The 25,575-nt window shown below is 47.0% G+C and overlaps 1 pseudogene; it reads right to left on the bottom strand.

The window, feature by feature from the left end:
- Window positions 1-3,745: 3,745 nt before the first annotated feature.
- On the bottom strand, window positions 3,746-3,864 carry LOC146029752 (5S ribosomal RNA; annotated as a pseudogene).
- Window positions 3,865-25,575: the final 21,711 nt, after the last annotated feature.

The raw sequence follows: 25,575 nt of genomic DNA, 5'->3' as shown, positions 1-25,575 counted from the left end.
ATTTAACAGTAAAATCGGGTCCATCGCGCCTTTTACCATTGATTCCTATGGGAAATCGGGAGCATCGCGTCGCGGGCATCGCGGGTACATTTATGGCCGGCCGCGACGCGACCGACACGATTTCCATGTTTAACATTGGTTTCAATGGGAAATCGCGGGCATCGCGTCGGTCGCGTCGCGGCCATACATAAATGTACCCGCGATGCCCGCGACGGGCGCCCTTCTAGGTAAAGAGTACCTATTAGACTCCTCCCATCACTCTGTGCCTCCACAATGCTGCCATGTATGTGCTGTCTGCTGACTAAACATGTGATGTGATGGGTTATGGTATATTAGACTCCTCCCATCACTCTGTGCCTCCACAATGCTGCCATGTATGTGCTGTCTGCTGACTACACGTGTGATGTGATGGGTTATGGTATATTAGACTCCTCCCATCACTCTGTGCCTCCACAATGCTGCCATGTATGTGCTGTCTGCTGACTAAACATGTGATGTGATGGGTTATGGTATATAAGACTCCTCCCATCACTCTGTGCCTCCACAATGCTGCCATGTATGTGCTGTCCAGCAAGCAGGAGGAGGAGTTTGCAGGTGCACACTAAATATACACCCACCTGTCCCAGATTGATTTTAAATAGGCTGGAGTCCCAGCATTCAAGACTGCACACCTCAGCTTGGCACTATGAGGGTAAGTCCTACTATACATATATGCTGAGTGTTGGTCTGTGGGACTGTGTTTGGGGCGCTGGGCTCTTTGGGCTGCTGTTGCTGGGCTGCTCCATGGCATCATATCGTATACTTTCAATCACCCCTTTAGTTTGTTTAATATATATGTAGCACCGTTCACATTTATTATTACTTCTTACCCAGGTAAGTCCTATCACATATAATTTCCCCTATCCCTTTTACTATCACTTTAATTTCACACTAATGTGATGCCATGGGGTGGTTCTGCTGGACTGGCCTGGGGGGCCCTGTGCCCTGGACCTGTCCCAGAGTAGTGTTAGGGACTTGTCCTATTGAGGTAACCTGGATGCGGTGGACAAGCCCATACTAATGGCCATTACTATGCTAATAACCTCAAATGCAATATAGCAAGATATTAAAAGGTCTAGCATATATATTTAGTGTGCACCTGCAAACTCCTCCTCCTGCTTGCTGCACTACAAGTCTCAGCAGGTAGCACCTCATATGTCCAGGGTGTGCAGTTTAGGGCCCCTCCCCCTATGTATGTGCTGTCTGCTGACTACACGTGTGATGTGATGGGTTATGGTATATTAGACTCCTCCCATCACTCTGTGCCTCCACAATGCTGCCATGTATGTGCTGTCTGCTGACTACACATGTGATGGGTTATGGTATATCAGACTCCTCCCATCACTCTGTGCCTCCACAATGCTGCCATGTATGTGCTGTCTGCTGACTACACGTGTGATGGGTTATGGTATATCATACTCCTCCCATCACTCTGTGCCCCCACAATGCTGCCATGTATGTGCTGTCTGCTGACTACACGTGTGATGTGATGGGTTATGGTATATCAGACTCCTCCCATCACTCTGTGCCCCCACAATGCTGCCATGTATGTGCTGTCTGCTGACTACACGTGTGATGTGATGGGTTATGGTATATCAGACTCCTCCCATCACTCTGTGCCCCCACAATGCTGCCATGTATGTGCTGTCTGCTGACTACACGTGTGATGTGATGGGTTATGGTATATCATACTCCTCCCATCACTCTGTGCCTCCACAATGCTGTAAATGGGATTGTTTTCTTGTGTTTGCTGGAGAAGCAAACCAACAGCGGTGTAGCTAGGTGCTATGGTGCCCGGAGCAAGGACATATTTTGTCGCCCCCCCCCCCCCCCCCGGTAATGAATTGGGGGCGTGGCTAACATGTGTTGGCATGTTACATTTGAAAAGAAAAAACGTAAAAAATAAGACCCTATATAAGACGCTGTAACGAAATCTGCTGCGCTATATAAGACACTGTAACGGAATCTGCTGCGCTATATAAGACACTGTAACGGAATCTGCTGCGCTATATAAGACGCTGTAACGGAATCTGCTGCGCTATATAAGACGCTGTAACGGAATCTGCTGCGCTATATAAGGAACTGTAACGGAATCTGCAGCGCTATATAAGACACTGTAACGGAATCTGCTGCGCTATATAAGACACTGTAACGGAATCTGCTGCGCTATATAAGACGCTGTAACGGAATCTGCTGCGCTATATAAGACGCTGTAACGGAATCTGCTGTGCTATATAAGACATTGTAACGGTATCTGCTACGCTGTAACGGAATCTGCTGCGCTATATAAGACACTGTAACGGAATCTGCTGCGCTATATAAGACGCTGTAACGGAATCTGCTGCGCTATATAAGACGCTGTAACGGAATCTGCTGCGCTATATAAGACGCTGTAACGGAATCTGCTGCGCTATATAAGACGCTGTAACGGAATCTGCTACGCTGTAACGGAATCTGCTGCGCTATATAAGACACTGTAACGGAATCTGCTGCGCTATATATATGTATATACATACATACAGATAAAGAACAAAGATAAATACAGCACACAGCATGGCCGGGGTGGCAGCAAAAGCCAGAGAGATTCACTCACTCCCTCTCCTCCCCCCCCCCCCCCCCCCCCCCGCCCCACGAATCCCAAACCCCCAGTTTATTATGTTTATTTCTATTTTTAACTACATTAATTACCTTATTGAAGGTAAGGAGTAACAGGGCGGCAGCAGCAAAACTTCTCCTCCTCCAGGGCGGCTAACTACAGCCAGCTCTTGAGGCTGATGACGCTGCTGTAGCCAGGGAGGAGGGGGTGAGGGGGTGAGGCTGGGAGCTATCTCCCTCCAGGACAGCCTTATCTCTCAACTGCACATTCACTGACCTTGCATGCATCCTTCCTGATCCCACCAGCGCGGTTCCCATTCCGTCTGTCTCACAAGTTCACCTGTGTGAGACTTCCTCCCAGGGCAAAGCATGGCCTCATGGGATTTGTAGTTTAAACGTTAACTGCTCAAAGTTTGAGCAGTAACATATAAACTACAATTCCCATGATGCCACTCTCCCTGCTGCTCTGACCTGCCGGGTGCCTGAGTCACAGGCAGCAAAATCTCGGCACCTCCACTCCGACTGTAAGTAACTAAACGCTGCAGCTGGGCGGGGAAGCAGGGCAGGGGAGCCGGTGGCACGCGGCTCCGGCGCCATTTGATCTCTCTGCGCCCGGAGCGCGTGCTCCGGTGGCTCCGCCCTCGCTACGCCCATGCAAACCAAGGACAGTGAACGCTTTGTGGGCGCACTCTTTACATAATATCTTAAATGTATATAATGGAATTAATTTAAAATTTCATTTTTAATGAGAACCGCTTAAAAAAAGTGGGGCGCAATGAAAATAAAGTATATAATGTTAGTGGTTTTGTTGTGTGGTTGTCTTTTTTGATATTAAATACTATCATCCAAATACATCATTTTGGACCACACTTTTTTGTATCATTTACTGCATGTGATCAACACAGGTATGTAGACCTGGGTGACAGTAGGCTGCAGAAATGAGTTGATCCCCCGGGATGGGGATTAATTTCTGGGGGGGATTTTGGGCTGCCCCACATCACTATTCAAAGAAAATACTAATAGTAAGGTAATGCCTAATGGCCGATTTTTTGAACACTGATAGTAGGTGGCTCCAAAGCTGCTTATCTGGTGATCGTGCAACCCCAGATAGGTAATACCACACCTGGACTTCTCCAGGGGTCTCCCACCCGGATACTGCCCAGGCCCTTCACTGCTTGGCTTCCAAGTTCGGAAGGGTTTTGGGCAGACCAGTGAGGTATGGTGGTATAATGGGTAGGGGTGCAAATCACAGACAGCTGCTCCAGTTAACTAGCGGTATCATATATAATTGCATAGATGAATATTTTCTGAATACCCCTCAAGACTTTAGTGACACATTGTGGTTAAATAGATGGTACGAGAGTGGATAATATATCACAGTGCAGACATATACGGGGTACCTTGATGCTATCCAAAATATAAAATAACAATATTAGGCTAATATAGCACAGTGGATTTGATCAGGGTCAAATATGCACAGTTGCACTAATGAAAAATAGTTCATCTGAATTGTATTGCCAAGGTTGAGTCACAATAGAAAACAAGACCAAAAGGTTAGTCACAATGTATCAGTGTGACAAAAAAGAGCATTGGGGCTGAGAAGTGTCTGTAGCAATTACTGATACCTGTGGGCTGACTACAATTGTTTTAGGTTCTGATACTGTAATTGACTGGATTATATTAGTTTGAATTACTCCATTTAATCTGATTCACCCAGCAGTATTAGTGGCTATCACAGTTTGAAGTTGGTGCGCTGTAAAGTATGCAGTCAGAATATCTCTTACATACAGTATCTGAATCAATAGCATAATTTGCACAGTCAAGATAGAGTGGGTAAATGTATGGGGGAGCAGCGCTCAGAGGCAATGCCGTCCGAGATTGCCCCTGTACCTGAACCTGCTTTGATCCCGGCAGGTGATTAGAGTGTCCTGCGCAGAGTTGTGTTGTTGGGGGGGGGGGCTGAGTGACGTCTGTCTCAGCCAGCACCGAGCGCCGCTAGGGGTCCTGCGGGGAACTTGTCAGGGAAGCTTGCTTGTAGTCGTCCTGCTGCGTGTTCAAAGAGGGTGACGTGAGGGGCCGCTGTGGACACGTGTTTCGCCTACGACAAGCTTTATCCCCCACAATGCTGCCATGTATGTGCTGTCTGCTGACTACACGTGTGATGTGATGGGTTATGGTATATCAGACTCCTCCCATCACTCTGTGCCCCCACAATGCTGCCATGTATTTGCTGTCTGCTGACTACACGTGTGATGTGATGAGTTATGGTATATTAGACTCCTCCCATCACTCTGTGCCTCCACAATGCTGCCATGTATGTGCTGTCTGCTGACTACACATGTGATGGGTTATGGTATATCAGACTCCTCCCATCACTCTGTGCCTCCACAATGCTGCCATGTCTAAGCTGTCTGCTGACTACACGTGTGATGTGATGGGTTATGGTATATCAGACTCCTCCCATCACTCTGTGCCTCCACAATGCTAACATGTATGTGCCGTCTGCTGCCTACACGTGTGATGTGATCGGTTATGGTATATCAGACTCCTCCCATCACTCTGTGCCTCCTTAATGCTGCCATGTATGTGCCGTCTGCTGACTACACGTGTGATGTGATGGGTTATGGTATATCAGACTCCTCCCATCACTCTGTGCCTCCACAATGCTGCCATGTATGTGCCGTCTACTGACTACACGTGTGATGTGATGGGTTATGGTATATCAGACTCCTCCCATCACTCTTTGCCCCCACAATGCTGCCATGTATGTGCCGTCTGCTGACTACACGTGTGATGTGATGGGTTATGGTATATCAGACTCCTCCCATCACTCTGTGCCCCCACAATGCTGCCATGTGTGTGCTGTCTGCTGACTACACATGTGATGTGATGGGTTATGGTATATCAGACTCCTCCCATCACTCTGTGCCCCCACAATGCTGCCATGTATGTGCTGTCTGCTGACTACACGTGCGATGTGATGGGTTATGGTATATCAGACTCCTCCCATCACTCTGTGCCTCCACAATGCTGCCATGTATGTGCTTTCTGCTGACTACACGTGCGATGTGATGGGTTATGGTATATTAGACTCCTCCCATCACTCTGTGCCCCCACAATGCTGCCATGTGTGTGCTGTCTGCTGACTACACATGTGATGTGATGGGTTATGGTATATCAGACTCCTCCCATCACTCTGTGCCCCCACAATGCTGCCATGTATGTGCTGTCTGCTGACTACACGTGTGATGTGATGGGTTATGGTATATCAGACTCCTCCCATCACTCTGTGCCCCCACAGTGCTGCCATGTATGTGCTGTCTGCTGACTACACATGTGATGTGATGGGTTATGGTATATCAGACTCCTCCCATAACTCTGTGCCTCCACAGTGCTGCCATGTCTAAGCTGTCTGCTGACTACACTTGTGATGTGATGGGTTATGGTATATCAGACTTCTCCCATCACTCTGTGCCCCCACAGTGCTGCCATGTGTGTGCTGTCGGCTGACAACACATGTGATGTGATGGGTTATGGTATATCAGACTCCTCCCATCACTCTGTGCCTCCCCAATGCTGCCATGTATGTGCTGTGTGCTGACTACACGTGTGATTTGATGGATTATGGTATATTAGACTCCTCCCATAATGTTGTGCCTCCACAATGCTGCCATGTATGTGCTGTCTGCTGACAACACGTGTGATGTAATGGGTTATGGTATATCAGACTCCTCCCATCACTCTGTGCCTCCACAATGCTGCCATGTATGTGCTGTCTGCTGACTACACGTGTGATGTGATGGGTCATGGTATATCAGACTCCTCCCATCACTCTGTGCCCCCACAATGCTGCCATGTATGTGCTGTCTGCTGACTACACATGTGATGTGATGGGTTATGGTATATCAGACTCCTCCCATCACTCTGTGCCTCCACAATGCTGCCATGTATCTGCTGTTTGCTGACTACACGTGTGATGTGATGGGTTATTGTATATTAGACTCCTCACATCACTCTGTGCCTCCACAATGCTGCCATGTATGTGATGTCTGCTGACTACACATGTGATGTGATGGGTTATGGTATATCAGACTCCTCCCATCACTCTGTGCCTCCACAATGCTGCCATGTATCTGCTGTCTGCTGACTAAACATGTGATGTGATGGGTTATGGTATATTAGACTCCTCCCATCACTCTGCACTGCCATGTATGTGCTGTCTGCTGACTACACGTGTGATGTGATGGATTATGGTATATTAGACTCCTCCCATCATGTTGTGCCTCCACAATGCTGCCATGTATGTGCTGTCTGCTGACTACACATGTGATGTGATGGGTTATGGTATATCAGACTCCTCCCATCACTCTGTGCCTCCACAATGCTGCCATGTATCTGCTGTTTGCTAACTACACGTGTGATGGAATGGGTTTTGGTATATCAGACTCCTCCCATCACTCTGTGCCTCCAGAATGCTGCCATGTATCTGCTGTCTGCTGACTACACATGTGATGTAATGGGTTATGGTATATCAGACTCCTCCCATCACTCTGTGCCTCCACAATGCTGCCATGTATGTGCTGTCTGCTGACTACACGTGTGATGTGATGGGTTATGGTATATCAGACTCCTCCCATCACTCTGTGCCCCCACAATGCTGCCATGTATGTGCTGTCTGCTGACTACACATGTGATGTGATGGGTTATGGTATATCAGACTCCTCCCATCACTCTGTGCCTCCACAATGCTGCCATGTATCTGCTGTTTGCTGACTACACATGTGATGTGATGGGTTATGGTATATCAGACTCCTCCCATCACTCTGTGCCTCCACAATGCTGCCATGTATCTGCTGTCTGCTGACTACACATGTGATGTGAGGGGTTATGGTATATTAGACTCCTCCCATCACTCTGCGCTGCCATGTAAAATAGTTTGAGGATCCCTGGTCTATATATGTAGGCTGTATCAAACATTTAAATAAATACACAAACATAATCGAACCACTACTGCACTTTTTAAGCTCACAATTTCCCACTTCATGGTAAAGCTCCTGTCTTTTCCTCCTGGCAGCTGCTCTCTGGTCCATTGCAATGTTTGAGGGCTCAGATCCACACATACAGTAAATATGGTAGAAGAAGCTGGTACACTGGACATTCTGATTATGACCTTGACTGCAGCCAGTGTCTGATGACTGTGCTATATGGTGATACCTCCCAACTGTCCCATTTTTCGACGTTACATCTGCCCCCCCATGCAGTGCACATGGTTTTGTCCATTTGAGAAGGAATTTTCCTTTGCGAGTGAACCAGAATATGGGCCCGTGTCTGATTGTTTGCATTGTGAATGTCCATATCTCCCATATAAATCTAATTAGGATGAACTGTGAATGGGTGCCTCTGACATTGTCAGTCTCTTCGTTCCAGGTAAATGATGCGTTGTGTCTGAATATGTCTCGTCACTATACAAAGACTCTCCATGTATAAGAGAGATGAGTCAGCCAGAGGGCAGAGTTCAACCGAAGAAAGGGAATTTTCCCTACATTATTCTATAACGTATTCTATTCTGACTTTAAATGTATAAATCTTGTTTATTCTCTTGTGTGTCAGTCTCTGTCTGTTTTATGTCTGGTTGATGTTCAAACAGCTCAAATATTCTGCTGGAATAATGTCTGGAGGAAAATAAACACAGGAAACATGGTTCTAGAAGTTTTACGAAGGGAAATAAATATATCTCTGCAGCCCATAATATGGAGAGAGGAAGGAACAGTATTGGTGGGAACTGGCAGTTTCAGGCTCCGAAAAGTATACAGAAGAAAAAAACTCATGACAGGGTATTGTCTAATCGCTGTGCCCAATTATCCCCCCACAAATGACATAACTCTCTTGTTGGATAAAATTGGCCACAGCAGCCATCTTTATTGAAACAATACAAAATTAACAATAATCAAAAACATTCCCCACGGAAGGTGGTCCCCGAGGCCCTCAATAAATCAATCCACACCTCTAAGCACTTCCAGGAGTTGTTACCCCCAGCCGATAGCGATTGGCTCGAGGGCACCAATTGTCAACACCCAGTGCTCATTAATTAGCCTCACCCAGGGGAGTCCAGCCCCCTCATGGGGCCCTCCCCGCCGCATAATTAAGCCTCAATGCCACTAACCTCGAGGACCCCCCTCCGCACAGGCCACTGTGACAAAAGACAACCTATCAATAATTCTTCCTAAAAATTATAAAATTAGGGAGGGTGGGTGGGAGCTGTTCAGAAAAATCTCCCAGTGACCCCTATTTCCTGCCTGCATCCTGCTTATATACCCTTACTACACCCCGTTAAGCCCCTCCCCCTATGACCCTCTCCTTAGACACCCCTTCTATGACTGTCCAGCTAGTCAGCTCCCTACAAACCCTGTCAGGGGAGCCTACCCCCATGCTTTGCCTCCAGTCCGGCTCCTACATGACAGGGTATTGTCTAATCGCTGTGCCCAATTATCCCCCCACAAATGACATAACTCTCTTGTTGGATAAAATTGGCCACAGCAGCCATCTTTATTGAAACAATACAAAATTAACAATAATCAAAAACATTCCCCACGGAAGGTGGTCCCCGAGGCCCTCAATAAATCAATCCACACCTCTAAGCACTTCCAGGAGTTGTTACCCCCAGCCGATAGCGATTGGCTCGAGGGCACCAATTGTCAACACCCAGTGCTCATTAATTAGCCTCACCCAGGGGAGTCCAGCCCCCTCATGGGGCCCTCCCCGCCGCATAATTAAGCCTCAATGCCACTAACCTCGAGGACCCCCCTCCGCCACCAAGCACGGGGTTAAGCCCTTGACCCCGGGCGACCCCCCCACATCCGGAACGCTGTTTCTATTCCTTCCTGTAGTCCCAAGGACCAAACATCGATCCCTACAGATCCCTACAGCGTTCAAATGCACACCGTCTCCTCTCCAAAAAGCACCGGCACCAGACTCAAGTTCCCTGTGCCTCACCACTACCGCGCCGTTTCTAGCCATAAAACGCCCAATTGCCCTGTTGACTTTTATCCGTGCCTTATTGATCTTGTCAGCCGACCTTGCATCCCTCCAATAACGGCGCGGCACAATCTCCGACCAAACTGTGATCACCTCTGGAAACATTGCCCATAAACGTAGGAGATCAAACTTGATATCCCGTATCAACTCCCTAAATGGTCTGCTCCCAAGGTCATTCCCTCCCACGTGCAACACTAATATGTCGGGAGCCCTATCGAGCCGAACAAAACGGTGAAATTCCTGTAACATTCCACTCCATACCATACCGCGCTTCCCCAGCCATCGAACCACTGCCTCCTCCCTATCCAAACCTAGCTGGCGGCCGTTCGGTCTGACATCAGCCCGCAAAGCTCCCCAAAAGACATATGAATGTCCTAAAATCCAAATCAGGCACGGGGGATGCCCTAAAATTAGAAAGAACACAATCAGCCTCAACAATCCCCTAAACGAACATATGAACGAAAACGAGACGATTCCCATCGCCCAATGCGCTTAATCAGCTCATCTCCCAAACCCATCCTAGCAGCCTCAGTTGCGGCCCCGATGCGGAAAGAGTGACCCGCGTATTCCTCCCCCTTGAGGCCCAACGTCCGCAGGACTGCTCTAAACACGCTTGTGAACTGGAACCGTGATAAAAAGGACCCATTCGCATGCATCAGCAAAGGATCCCTTTCTCTGCCCACTCTGACTTCCTTAAATAACCTTAGCCGTGCCACCGGGCACATATCCGAGCCTAGTACAGAGAAAAGAACCACCTTCTTCCCCCTCCCTAATTGATCCGTCTTAGACCTCCTCACCACTAGCTCCACCCTATCCGAGTATAAATCCACATCCTCCCCTAACAAACCTCCCGGCCTGGAGACGCTTGGACTCACGAGTTCACCAATCCGCAGTGCCCCGAAGAAGGCAAGCGAAAAGGCTACCCCGAACAACCTTTCCTCGAAATTGGAACTACAGACCTCACCCAACTTCCTGCCCATATTCTGCAACAACTGGAAGGACACCGGCCTTCTCTGATCCTGTACTACATGTCCTTTTCTCCAGCCTTTTAAAGCCTGCGCAATCAGGAAATTCTTTGTGACATCAGGCCTCCCACCTGCACGAAACCCAAAAGCTAAGCCCGCCATACAGCGCGTGATCTTAGCCACTGACCAACCAATCTCCTTACAATGGCCTATGTATAGCAAGACAGCCAACTCGTCATCATCCTCTTTCAAACCTACTACCTCACGCCATTCTAACCAGCTCCGCCATTCCTGATTGTATGCCGACCATGTATTTGGGGCCAAGGATTCCCTGATGAGCTGAACGACTACCCGTCCAGCAGAGCCCAGAGCCGACTCGGGAACCCGGTCCCCTCCCTGTCCGCCTCTGGCGCCAACTCCCGGAATCGTTCCCACTGTGAACGAGATAAAGAATCCGCAATGCCGTTAGAGACACCGGGAACGTGCCTAGCCACAACCCACAAATTCAAAGCCAGACATTCCAATACCAACTGCTGCAAAATAGTAACCACCGGCGGTGAAGATGCCGACAATTGATTAATAGCCATGACCACCCCCAAATTATCGCAGTAAAAACAAATCTTCCTATCGCGGAACAGCTCACCCCAAACAACAACTGCAACCAAAATAGGAAACAATTCCAACAATGCTAAATTTTTAACCAAGCCTCTCTGCACCCAAGACTCCGGCCACCGGCCCACACACCAATGTCCCTGGCAATAAGCCCCAAAACCGCCACTCCCAGCGGCGTCTGTGAAAAGGTCTAGCTCTGTAGCCACGCACGTGTCTGACATCCACAACGCCCTGCCATTAAAGGTTTCCAGAAAAGATGCCCACACCCGCAAGTCCCCTTTCAACTCACTACCTAATCTGACAAAATGATGAGGAAGAACCACCCCTGCTGTCGCTGCTGCCAGCCTCCTGCTGAAAATGCGGCCCATCGGCATAATGCGACACGCAAAATTCAACTTACCCAGCAAGGACTGTAATTCCCTCAATCTGATTTTTTTCAACAGCAACGCCCTCCCTACCTCGGCCTTCAAACCCAGTAACTTTTCTTCAGGCAAGCGACACTCCATATTCACAGTATCAATGACAATACCCAAAAAACTGATCACAGTCGCAGGGCCCTCCGTCTTTCCCGGAGCAAGCGGGACCCCAAAGTCTGCCGACACCCTTTCAACAGTCCTCAACAATAAATCACATACACCGGTCCCCCCGGGACCAATACATAAAAAATCATCTAGGTAATGAATAACTGAACTGCACCCAGAGACATCCTTAACCACCCACTCCAAAAAGGAACTAAAGGCCTCAAAATAAGCACACGACAAGGAGCACCCCATCGGTAAACAACGATCAACAAAAAACTCCCCATCCCAACAACATCCCAACAAGCGCAAACTGGTTGGATGAACAGGCAGCAACCGGAATGCCGATTCAATATCAGTCTTTGCCAACATGGCTCCTTTCCCAAACCGCTTCACCCACTTAACAGCCGCATCAAAGGATGTATAAACCACCGAGCAGATGTCGGGGTCAATGCCATCATTGACCGACGCCCCTTTGGGGAAGGATAAATGGTGTATCAGACGAAACTTGTTCGCCTCCTTTTTTGGCACCACCCCCAACGGAGAGACTATCAAATCTGGCCACGGTGCCGCCCTAAACGGTCCAGCCATACGACCCAGCTGCACCTCCTTAAACAGTTTTTCCTGCACCACTTCAGGATGCTCCCTAGCAGACTTCAAATTCCTCCTAAAACTTCCTGACACCTGCACGTCAGAAGGTATCTTAAAACCTTCCCTAAACCCCTCCTCCAACAAGGCGGCTGTCTGCTGGTCAGGATACCTACGCAGATAACCCAGCATCCTTTCCAGCCGAACTGGTGTCACCCCCTTTTGAACTACTGTCTCGGGACTTCCCTCTGAAGCATTTATTTGCCCCATGGTTCCCTCCACATGATGAACATTCATGCTTGAATTTGCATTTTGCTCCAAACCGGCATGACCCGTCGTTGAAGGCAAAGCAGAGTCCCTTCTGCATGGCCGTCCCGCTTGTGGCCTCTCTCGGCCCCCCCCCATCCCCACGAAAGGGCTGCCCACTTTTTATGGGGGCCGTTACCTTTAACCATAAAGCAATATCCTTATGATCCCAACGAATGTTGGGGCGAACCGCCTTCCTCTGCCTAAACTGCTCATCATACCTGAGCCAGGCCATGCCCCCGTACACACGGTATGCCTCTCCTATCGCATCCATGTAACAGAATAAGCCTGAACAATTGTCAGGTGCCTTCTCCCCAATCACACTAGCTAAAATAGCAAATGCTTGTAACCAATTTGTGAATGACCGCGGTATCAGCCGATACCGCCGCCGTTCCTCCTCCTCCTTTTTTTCCTCCTTGCGGGGCCTATCCAGGTTAAAACGCTCTAAGGGTAGTAATGAAAATATATCCACATATTCCCCTTTCCAAATCTTCTCCCTCACCTCCTGCTTCAGGTGGGCCCCCAATGGCCCCTCAAAACATACATACACCTCCCCTTTCGCAGTGTCACTAAGCCTCCCACTCTCATCCTGCGTCACCACACTGCCCCCTTCAGCCCCTGCCCTGCTGCTGCTTTGCTCCCCGCCGGATACCAGCACCACGCTGCTCCCCGGCACCCCACTGCTAACCGGCACCCCACTGCTAACCGGCACCCCACTGCTAACCGGCACCCCACTGCTAACAGGCACACTATTACTGACCGGCACACTAATGCTAGCTGGTGTGCCCGAATTCTGCGGTGCCCATGCTGCCGCCGGGGACGGCCCCGCCCCCTGCCGCAAACCCACCAGCCAATCTGCAAAACCACTCAATAATTCGGTAAAGCCCCTACTCATTTCCCCCTGGGGGGCTAACCCTCCCCCCCCTGACTTTGTGCTAAAGCATTAATAGACATAGAGACAGACTCACCAGGCTGCCTGGGGGCTGTGAACCCAGCAGCCGCAGGTCCAGTGTCCTGACGGGTCCCAGATGAAGAAGGACCAGGTATCTCTCCATCGTCTGCTGACGCTGCCATCTCTCTTCTCCTGTCATCCCGACCTTCAGGTATAGCACCAGCCGGCGTGACCGCATTGGAGGCGGAGCCAGCTGTGCGTCTCTCGCTCCGTGTACCAGGCCTGCGGTCCGCAGCCTGTACTTCTGCCCCCCTGGCACGACTCACCCCGCGCTGGGCAGCAGCATGCCCCGCATGCCCCGCCGCTCCAGGTCCAGACCCACGTAACGCCGGATCTTCTTGCACGTGGGGGGGGTTCCCCCCACGCGGAGGGTTCCGCCTGCATGTTGGATTCCTCCCAGACCTGGTCCTGCGGGCGGAAGGTGCCCGGCCCGCAGCCTGGCCTGGAGGGTCCCTGACGGGGCTCCTAGAACGGCGCTGAACCCTGGGGGACACGGATGGGCTGAAGCACTCCGGAGGCCTGGACCTCCGAGGCCGTGCGCCCGCTGGAGCAGCCTCCTGCGTTGCTGCTCCCAGTCCCCCCAGCAGACCTGACATCTGCTGCTGCAGCCACTCTGTCCCTCTGGTGCCTGCTGCCTCCCTGAGGGCAGCCAGCGCTGCAGATACCTCAGCATCAGCGTTTGGGGAAGCCATGGGAGATGCAGTGCTGCTTAGCTGTTCAGAAAAATCTCCCAGTGACCCCTATTTCCTGCCTGCATCCTGCTTATATACCCTTACTACACCCCGTTAAGCCCCTCCCCCTATGACCCTCTCCTTAGACACCCCTTCTATGACTGTCCAGCTAGTCAGCTCCCTACAAACCCTGTCAGGGGAGCCTACCCCCATGCTTTGCCTCCAGTCCGGCTCCTACACAACTGGCAGAACAGTGGGTACTTGGGGTTTATTCTAGTTCACTCTTTCTGACAAAATCCTTCTTAGATGGACAAAACCATGTGCATTGCAGGGGGGCAGATGTAAAATGTGCAGAGAGAGTTAGATTTGGGTGAGTTCTTTTGTTTCTGTGCAGGGTAAATACTGGCTGTTTTATTTTTCAACTGCATCTAATTCTATCCCCACTATGTGTTATATATACGGGGCAGTACGGACGGTGTAATGGTTACATAACTGCCTCACAGCACTGAGGTCATGGGTTCTATCCCCACCATGTGTTATATATACGGGGCAGTACGGACGGTGTAATGGTTACATTACTGCCTCACAGCACTGAGGTCATGGGTTCTATCCCCACCATGTGTTATATATATACGGGGCAGTACGGACGGTGTAATGGTTAGCATTACTGCCTCACAGTGCTGAGGTCATGGGTTCTATCCCCACCATGTGTTATATATATGGGGCAGTACGGAGGGTGTAATGGTTAGCATTACTGCCTCACAGCACTGAGGTCATGGGTTCTATTCCCACCATGTGTTATATATACGGGGCAGTACGGACGGTGTACTGGTTACCATTACTGCCTTACAGCACTGAGGTCATGGGTTCTGTCCCCACCATGTGTTATATATACGGGGCAGTACGGATGGTGTAATGGTTACATTACTGCCTCACAGCGCTGAGGTCATGGGTTCGATTCCCACCACGGCTCTAACTTTGTGGAGTTTGTATATTCTCCCCAATCATGCGTGGGTTTCCTCCAGGTACTCCGGTTTCCTCCCACACTGGTAGGTTAATTGTCTTACAACCAAATAACCCTAGAATGTCTGTGTGTGTACATGTTGTAGGCAGAGGCGTAGCTAGGGTGGAGCCAGGCGCAGACATGTCACCTGGCGCCAGAGCTCTGCCGCCGGCTCTCCTGCCCTGCTCGCCCGCTGTCCCCGGCATCAGTCAGTGAGAGAGAGACAGTGAGACTTCCGGCTTGCGTCTGCTGACCTCCGTAGCCTGGGAGACCAAAGAGCAGGAGCAGTGTGTACTACAGAAGGATGCACAGACTGGGGAGAGCGAGACCAGCAGCCGGTAACATGATTTATGACAACTAGCATAAGTATTATCTTTTTTGAAATCTCTATACATTTACACAGTGCTGTTTTGAAATGTCATGTATGGATGGTCAGTTACATCCAGCGTCTGAAAGGGTCAACCCGGGTCTAAAATGCCAGGACTTCAACCCAGGAATTTACCTGGGTTTTTCCCGGGTCTGTATTCAAAAAACCCGGGTCGCCGCCTGTCTGAAAGGAAACGACCTGGGTTTTTGGGATTATTACACATTGTTAGGCACTGATTGGCTCTCCTGGTGGGGTGCTGGCTGATTGGTTGTGAGGATGGGCCTCTCTGATTGGCTGGGAGGGCATGGCAATGGGGCTGGCCTCTGAGGTCATTAGGGAGCTGCAGAAAGGATAGCATGGCCCACTGGTAGAAGCAAGAGGTGAGAGCTGCTGGCAGTGAGAGGGGAGGAGGAGACCCGCAAACTGGGACAGTCAAAGATGCCACAGTGTACTCAAACATTGCAAATATACTGACAGCCATGAGAGGTAACATGTACCTTCCAGTATATAAAAACAATAAAACTTGTTTACAACATATCCTTGTGTCATGCCATGGTTAATGCAATGCAGTGAGCAGTCACCACCCACTTTTGATGACCTCATCTCTGTGTGCCTTTAAAACTGTCTTTTTTTTATGACACACAGAGTTTTGCAGGAAAAATCCGGCTTCTGTGTGAAAGGGGTCGACACGGGAAATACCTGGGTTTTTGCTCCTGTGTGAAAGGGGGTCAGCACCTTGCTGCCTAGTTCTACCTGGGTTTTTGTATCCGGGAAATACCTGGGTTTTGGGGATTTTTCTGTCTGAAAGGGGTATTAGATTTTATGGCTGCAGGATCACATTTCAGAGACTATCTTCAAGGCTGATAACACACCAATACCCCTTTTACACCGAAAACCCTAGTCTGACCCTGGTCTTTGAACGCTGGAATTTCCAGGGTCTGACCCTGCTTTATACTCCACACAGCACTGTGACCCAGGTCGGACCCAGGTCTGCGCTGTTTACACTAAACCTGGGTCAGCACTGCTTTTCCCTATGGATGACATTAAAAATGTCCATTTTAGGACCGATAAACTGCCATCTTCCCTCAATGATTTAAAATAAAAATTAAAAGACATGACAAGTTAGCATTGAAAAATGTTGGTTTTTTTTTTTTGTAAAATATTTTTCAAAAAGTTTTATTCAGTTGTCAAGCACACACAGCGGTATAAAAGTGCAGCATCACCCATGGGCTCTCCCCAGCCCCTTCCCCTGCAGCAGCAGACATAATCTCCCTTGTGCTCCCCCCAGCCCCCCCCCCCCCCCCCCAAAAAAAAAAAATATAATAATATAAATGATACTGCATCCAATTTCTGTGTGCACTGCCCGTATCCTTCCTGGCTGCTGTCTTTTGACACTGCAGCACAATGTGGAAAGGCGTCCAGCACTTCTGGTATCCTTTCAGCACTACCCAGATGTCCCAACCAGGGTTGGGACCATTTACACTGCCCACGACCCAGGTCCAACCAGTGTTCAACCCTGGTCAGGACCTGGGTAGGAGACCAGTGTTACTGGACCTAGGTTGGCCCCTTTTACACCAAAGCTGACCTGGGTCCGACCTGGGTCCAACCTGGGTTATTCCTTGGTGTAAAAGGGGTATAATTAACCCATTCTCCACCAGCATAATTGTATTAAAACTTTAACCAAAAGTGCTTCTATTGCTGGAAAAGCACAAAGTTGCTGGGAAACTGTATGGATGTATTAACCCACTACTGACTGAATCAAATTTACTAACCAATATACTGTATGCGATCAGAATGGATTTCTAATTCAGCATACTGTATTCCTTTTCTTAGTTTGCTTTCATAACCACGCTGCTGTACATGCCTTAGACTAATAGAGTTTGCGGTCCAGCAGCCAATCAGAAGCAGCATTGGCTGCTGGACTGCGAGCGCCTATTGGTTAGCAGTCCAGCGGGAGACTTGAGCTCTGGCTCAGGCGGGCACAGCGGGGAGCTTGGCAACGAGCAAGGTCAGTCCTCTTAGCAACGAGCAAGGTCAGTCCCCCTTGGCAACGAGCATGAAGCCCCTGGCATAGAGCTTGAAGTTCCTAGCAAGGAGCATTTAGGGAAGTGGCACTTACTGTATGTGACAAATGTGTAATGGGCATTACGGTTTGTTATACGGTATGTAATGGGCATCATGTGTGGCCTTATGTGTAATTGGCATTACGGCATGTGGCTTTATGTGTAATGGGTATTACAAAGTTTGCTAAAAAGTGCAATGGGCATTACAGTGTGTGGTTCTGTATAATGTCAGGCCGTGCCCCCTTTTTGATGCGCAAGGGTCCCACCAACTACAAATCGGGGGGGGGGGGGGGGTGTATCATGCCCTTGCTCCGGGCACCATGGAACCTAGCTACACCACTGGTTGTAGGGAATATAGAGTGTAAACTCCACTGGGGCAGGGACTGATGTTCAAATATTCTCTGTACAGCGCTGCGGAATATGTGTGCACTATATAATAACTGGTAATAATAGTCTCTGTACAGCGCTGCGGAATATGTGTGCGCTATATAATAACTGGTAATAATATTCTCTGTGCAGTGCTGCGGAATATGTGTGCACTATATAATAACTGGTAATCAGGGGCTGGCTGGCTGGCAACTTTTATCCTGGGGGGCAAGTCCAGAGCACTGGCCCATAAGTAACAGCGCATCGTTAAATTTAGGTTTTGCGGTTTAAAAATATGTATTAATAAGAAAAGAAAACAATAATAGGACACCATAGGCTGCTCCCCTGTATAATATCAGGACACCACAGGCTACTCCCCGTCTTATAATAATAACAGGACAACAGAGGCTGCTCCCCCTGTATAATATCAGGACACCACAGGCTACTCCCCATCTTATAATAATAACAGGACAACACAGGCTGCTCCCCTGTATAATAATAGTACCCCCACAGGCTGCTCTTCCTGTATAATAATGGGACCCCCACAGGCTGCTAATCCTGTATAATAAAAGTACACCACAGGCTGCTTCTCCTGTATAATAAAAGTGCACCACAGGCTGCTTCCCCTGTATAATAGGACACAACAGGCTGCTCCCCCTGTCTTATAATAATAACAGGACCCCACAGGCTTCTCCCCCTGTATAATAACAGGACCCCACAGGCTGCTCCCCCTGTATAATAATAACAGGGCCCCCACAGGCTGCTCCCCCTGTATAATAATAACAACAGGACCCCACAGGCTTCTCCCCCTGTATAATAACAGGACCCCACAGGCTGCTCCCCCTGAATAATAATAACAGGACCACACAGGCTTCTCCCCCTGTATAATAACAGGACCTCACAGGCTTCTCCACCTGTATAATAACAGGACCCCACAGGCTGCTCCCCCTGTATAATAATAACAGGACCCCACAGGCTTCTCCCCCTGTATAATAACAGGACCCCACAGGCTGCTCCCCCTGTATAATAATAACAGGGCCCCCACAGGCTGCTCCTCCTGTATAGAAAAACAGGGGAGTATTCTTAAGGACAATTAATTCAATTGAAGCGCTATTGTTTTTAATGAGATAATTGTACTTGTTCTAGAATTGTGTTGGGTCAGGTGATACCCTTTTTTCTTATAGAAAACATAAGCGAATCATATTCAGCGCAGACAACCTCCAATCCAATTTTTTCTATATCCAGTACTGCCTTTTCACCAAGGATTGTAGTGTCTGCAGCATTCACGATATACATAGAAATATGTTTTCCTTCAGAGAAGGGTTATGGTATAGCGGTCCGACAGGGTTTTGTCAGACATTATTATCCCGGCAAGGTATGAAAGACGACATATATTAGTCCGACAGGGTTATAACACCTACAGTAAGAGTACCGACAAGGGCATTTGTCATACAGTGTTGAGCCCGACACATAGTCTCACGACACGCTAAACACCCCAGAGAAGATAGAAAATTAAAATTAGAGTCCCTCTTCAACCTGATAGAAGATAATTATGACCATCTGGATGATGACCTGGAACATATCATGAAGGGACTGGAGAAAGATCTAATAAAAGAGTGCCGACTATGGTGGGAAATCGCAACCTTAGAGAAATATGTGGCAAGTAATATCATACCAAAGGGTTTAACCATAGAGAAAAAGGCATCATTCACTCATTCATCAGAGGAATACAACAGCTAATGGGAAAATATAATCAAACACTGTTCCCTGACGTTAATGGATCTAATCATTAAGGAAAGAAAGAACTGAAAATCCTGGAAGGGAGAATAGAACCAACAAAGAAAAACATCATACCCTTCAGTCATCTACAGGAATGTAAAGAACTTGAAGAGGAAATAGAAAATAATGTCATCAAAGTGGAAAAAACTATAAAAGAGAGAAAATTAGAAAATTCCTAAGAGATAAGAAACTACTAGATGGGAATGTACAAGAAGAAGAAATAGTAACAACCACACCAAAGGTTACAAAACGGAAGGTCCGGAACAACAGATACACATCTAAACAGAGGAAGGAATACCGCCCTCCCTACGATAGAAATGGACCACATTACCCAGAGGGGGAGAGGTTCTCTCGGGATAGAAATAGATTCCACGACTATCGACACTCATCTTATGAAAGAAAGAGGGACAAATATAACCAGCGTGAAAATTAGCTAACTTGGAGAAATAGAAAAGAATCAAAAGCAGAACCATGGCAGCAAAGACAAAAATGGAGAAATGATGAAACAAACTCCACTAAAACTCATAATAGATTTGATCAATTAAGAGATCGCCAATCAAGGACACCAAGGAGGATTTTTTAGAGAGAGGGAGGAGTCCCTGCCATATACGTTAGTCCGCCGGAAACAAAGAGGAAAACGAGGAGGGACAAAAAAACAATCTAAAATACGTAAAAAGAAAAACATAAAAAGAAAGAGAGAGAAAAAAGATAGTTGACAAAGAAAAGGAAATAGAAGCGAATCCACAAAGGGGAAGGTGAAAATCTTCAACCTAAGTTCACATATTCTAACACAACAGGAAACTAGAGTACTCGAAAAAGGACTCAAATCAACAAAATCAATGAATTTGAACTATATGTGGACGTACAAAAATATATTAGAAAACTTACGGTAAAAAAATTCTTCATCATAAAAGAAGAGGAAAGTACAACCAGACCAAATGAAGAAGAACCCATTCCGAAGTTTAGACCAAAATCAACCTTCTTTCCTGCCCATATAAAAGGAAGCCATATAGACGTATTTTCAACACAAATATTAGAGGAATTGAAAGATGTGAGGAAAAAGAAAATCAAATACAACTTCACTCGGAATGAGATGGCAGCTCTGGAGACCCTCAAAAAAGATGACACCATTACCATCAAACCTGCCGATAAGGGGGGGGGGGGGTCGTCATCATGGATACCAGTAAATATGTGAGTGAAGTGCTATGACAATTAGAAGATACCTCCACATATAGAAAGCTGAAGAAAGATCCTACAATTGAATATCAAAAATTACTTGAAACACTAGTAAAAAAGTACGAAAATACCATCAAAACAGAAAAATCAAGATTCCTATTAATGGAAAATCCGCAGATTCCGGCAATTTACATTCTGTCAAAAATACACAAGGATCCTATTAATCCTCCAGGACGGCCAATAGTCTCTGGAGTAGATTCCTTAACCGCTAACCTTTCGGAGCTTATTGATTACCACTTACAACCATTGGTATTAACAAATAAATCGCACTTGAAAGATACTAAGGATGTTATCAATAAATTAAAAGAAATAACTTGGGAAGAAGATTACATCTTAGAAAGTGCGGACGTAAGTAGTCTCTATACGATAATAGAACACTCCAAAGGTTCATTGGCAGCTAAAGAATATTTGAAAAAGACAACTTTGGACTCTTTTCTAAAGAATTTTATTCTTGATGCAATACTGTTTATTTTAGAACATAATTACTTCATTTTTAAAGGAGATAAACAACAGAAAAGCACAGCGATGGGCACCCAGTTTGCCCCTAGCTACGTGAACATTTGTATGGGTTATTGGGAAGAGATGACAATATGGAACAATAACCCATATGGGGCAAACCTGGTGTCATGGTTCCGATATATAGATGACATATTGTTTATTTGGAATGGAACCATGGAAAATCTGGAATCTTTCTGTACTTTTTTAAACCAAAATAATTTTAATATCAATCTAACTTTTAACATTGATAAATGCACTTTAAATTTCCTGGACCTTACTATATACATAAAAGACGGGAACATCTGCACAAGGACATTCCAGAAACCCACAGACTCTACTGCATATATATTTGCGGACAGTTGCCATCACAAGAACTGGCTCAATGGGATACCTGGAGGCCAGTTCAAGAGAATAAGGAGAAACTGCACAAAAGAAAGCACTTTTTTGGAACGGTACTCTTTACCTAGCACGGCGCCCACGATGTCCATCGCGGTGTAAAAAATCGTGGGCATCGCGTCCATCGTGTGCACTAAAGTAACGGGTGCGACGCGACCGACGCGATGCCCGCGATTTCCCATAGGGATCAATGTTAAATTTTTCAATGGACCCAATTTTTCAGTTCAATGCCTCAATGACCGCGATTTTGCCATAGGAAACAATGTTAAATGGGCCACAGAGCCCAAATAGGCATCCTTAGCAGTGAAATGTCCCCCACAATTTTTAACGTCACCCCACGATCCACGCAAACCCGAAGCCTGGCGAGCGCAGCGAGCCCGCGAGGGGCGGCGGTACGCGTCCTCCGACCTTTTCATACCCCACTATCCACGTCGGCGTGGAGTTGAGAATAGAATAGTGTGGCGAGCGCAGCAAGCCACCGCGCCCGAAGCGTGGCGAGGGGACGCGGATACCTTCACAGGTAAACGCGGCCCTACGCGTGCTTCACAGGTATCTGTGTCCCCTCGCCACGCTTCGGGCTCGGTGGCTCGCTGCGCTCGCCACACTATTCTATTCTCAACTCCACGCCGACGTGGATAGTGGGGGTATGAAAAGGTCGGAGGACGCGTACCGCCGCCCCTCGCGGGCTCGCTGCGCTCGCCAAGCTTCGGGTTCACGTGGATCGTGGGGTGTCGTTAACAATTGTGGGGGATATTTCACTGCTAAGGGTGCCTATTTGGGCTCTGTGGCCCATTTAACATTGTTTCCTATGGCAAAATCGCGGGCATTGAGGCATTGAACTGAAAAATCGGATCCATTGAAAAATTTAACATTGATCCCTATGGGAAATCGCGAGCATCGCGTCGGTCGCGTCGCACCCGTTACTTTAGTGCATACGATGGACGCGATGCCCGCGATGGGCGCCGTCCTAGGTAAAGAGTACCTTTGGAACAATCAACTAAAATGAAAGAAGCCTTTGAATCATGTGGGTACAACACTGAGAATATCAACCAAGGGTTAGAATCTGCCCAAAAAACTAAGAGAGAAGAATTACTCAGACCTGAGAAAAGAATCAAACAAGGAAGTGAGAAAATTAAATGGGCATTTGTCACAAAATATAACTCTCAGTATAAAGAAATTGAGAAAGCTTTTAAAAAACATTGGCCCATTCTTAAGCAGGATCCAGTCTTAGGAAAGCATCTGCCAGAAAGACCTGTACATATCTATAAACATTCTAATAATCTAAAGAATAAATTGGTGAAGAGTTTATGTCCAGGAGACTCCGTAAGGCAGAGCTATAACAGATCCAAAGGCTTCTACAGATGCGGAATGTGCCAAGGATGCCGCAACACCCCGAATCCTCAAGTATCAAAATTTGAGTCCATTACCATCAATGGTCAACAAGTGAAGATCGACGAGTTTATCACTTGTAACACTGCAAATGTAGTGTACGCAATCCAATGTACCTGTAATAAATTCTACATTGGACGCACATCAAGACCTTTGAAAACAAGAATAAGCGAACATCTACGCAATATCAAAAAGGGACTGGAAATACATTCCTTATCTGCACACTTTAATAAATATCACAAGCGTTCATTAAATGATATTAGAGGTTTTTGGGGTATTAAATTAGCTAAGACCACAGAAAGGGATAAAAATCTCCCGAAAATTTTAGCAAGAACAGAGATGAAATTCATTTTTGACCTAAAGACACTTATACCATCAGGCCTCAATCAATATTTCGAGATTAAATGTTTTTTTATAATATTCTTTATATAACATTTTAATCTCATATGTATGTTCTTTTTTACCTTGCCACCTTCATTTTTAAAAAAAGGACATTTTAAATATCAACTAAATTCTATATATTAAGTTTTTATGGTTTTTATTAAGTATTTAAAAAGATAAGACCGATGCTGCTAATTTATTCTCCTTTTTTTAGAAAGGACATAAAAACGAAAGCTGGCACTTTTTTCCATCAATAAAAATGGACGCCGGATAACAGAATATAAGACTGAAAGCTGGCACCGTTTCCAGCAATAAAAATGGCCGCTCGATTACGGGACTAGATCACATGATCGGAGGCCTTTCAGCGCAATAGAGTAGATGGAAGATTGAACAGGAAGCCTGTGCCGCACGTGACCAACACACACATCGTTTGAGAGAAGGAGACGCATGAAATCGCCGGAAGTGACGGACCGCACATAGCCGGATGTGACGCTACGTGCACTTCCGGAAGTCACCGGGACCCGGAACATGTAACGAACATAACTGCAAATCGGAACCTATTAACTAACCTTAGAACATACCTGGTATGGGGCCCAGGATAACATATGTATGGACTTGTGTTGTAATTAAGGGGCTATTTAAACCCTGAATGGAAGAGTATCCATACACCTTGAAAAAGATCTAGTTTAGATTGAAACGCGTTGGTGGAGACTCTTCCATTATTTCCTGCGGTGGGAACTGGCTCAGAGTGTGGACAGAAGGGATTCCTCTTGGGATTGTCGGGGCCCCGTCTTATCCTTTAAACATCATAGGAACCCTGGTCTCAAAATACCTTTGAAGCTAAGTGCACCCACCTTTTATGTTTTCAGTAAATTTTGTGCTGTGATTAAAGACATTTAAGAACTTTACACAGTGCTTCCTTTGTGTACATCATTATATAGTGATATTGCATGAGGAAGTGAGGAGAAAACGAAAATCTGGAGAAAAGATCTATACGATATGCAGTTTTACAAGTGTTAGCTTGTAAGTAATTGGTATAGGGGACCTCCCCCAAACCTTATATATATATTTTTCAAGATAAAGACATCCTTTGGAACATACTTTTATTGAATGCCTGTTGAAACCATTTAACTTGTGAGTGCAATAGGAAGGGGGATAGATCCCCGGAAGAAACAAAATATTTTTCATATCTATGAAACAATCAATGTTTTGAATAAGTGTAATTACCATATTATTTAACAGTATTGCACAAGGAGAAGTGTGTACTCTCTCTCTTATTTTTCATATATCCTTGAGGATACTCCCAGGGGAGTATTCTTAAGGACAATTAATTCAATTGAAGCGCTATTGTTTTTAATGAGATAATTGTACTTGCTCCTCCTGTATAGTAACGGGACCCCCACAGGCTGCTACTCCTGTATACTAAAAGTACACCACAGGCTGCTCCCCCTATCCTATTGTATTTCGTTCGTCCACCCACCTATTTTTAGTATGTTAACTCTTATGAGCAGGGCCCTCCTTCCTCACGTACTCACCCTACCTCTTTACCTCACCTGTGCTCCAGTCCTGTTCTTCCCTTCCTCTACTTCATCTTCAGTCTCCTTGACAATTTTGACACCTACTTCTGAACTGATGCTGATTTTAGTTCTACCAGCAAGACCCCTATTTACACTGTATCTTTCAACACACCCTGTACGTTACCTTGTAATATTTTGTTTTGTTTTGTTTGCTATGTACGGCGCTGCGGACACTTTGTGGCGCCTTATAAATAAACGTACTACTACTACTACTATAATAGGACACAACAGGCTGCTCC

The sequence above is a fragment of the Crinia signifera genome, chromosome 8 (assembly GCF_055691185.1).
Source record: "Crinia signifera chromosome 8, ASM5569118v1, whole genome shotgun sequence".
Lineage (NCBI taxonomy): Eukaryota > Metazoa > Chordata > Amphibia > Anura > Myobatrachidae > Crinia > Crinia signifera.
This window is presented reverse-complemented; position numbering and strand designations above follow the sequence as displayed.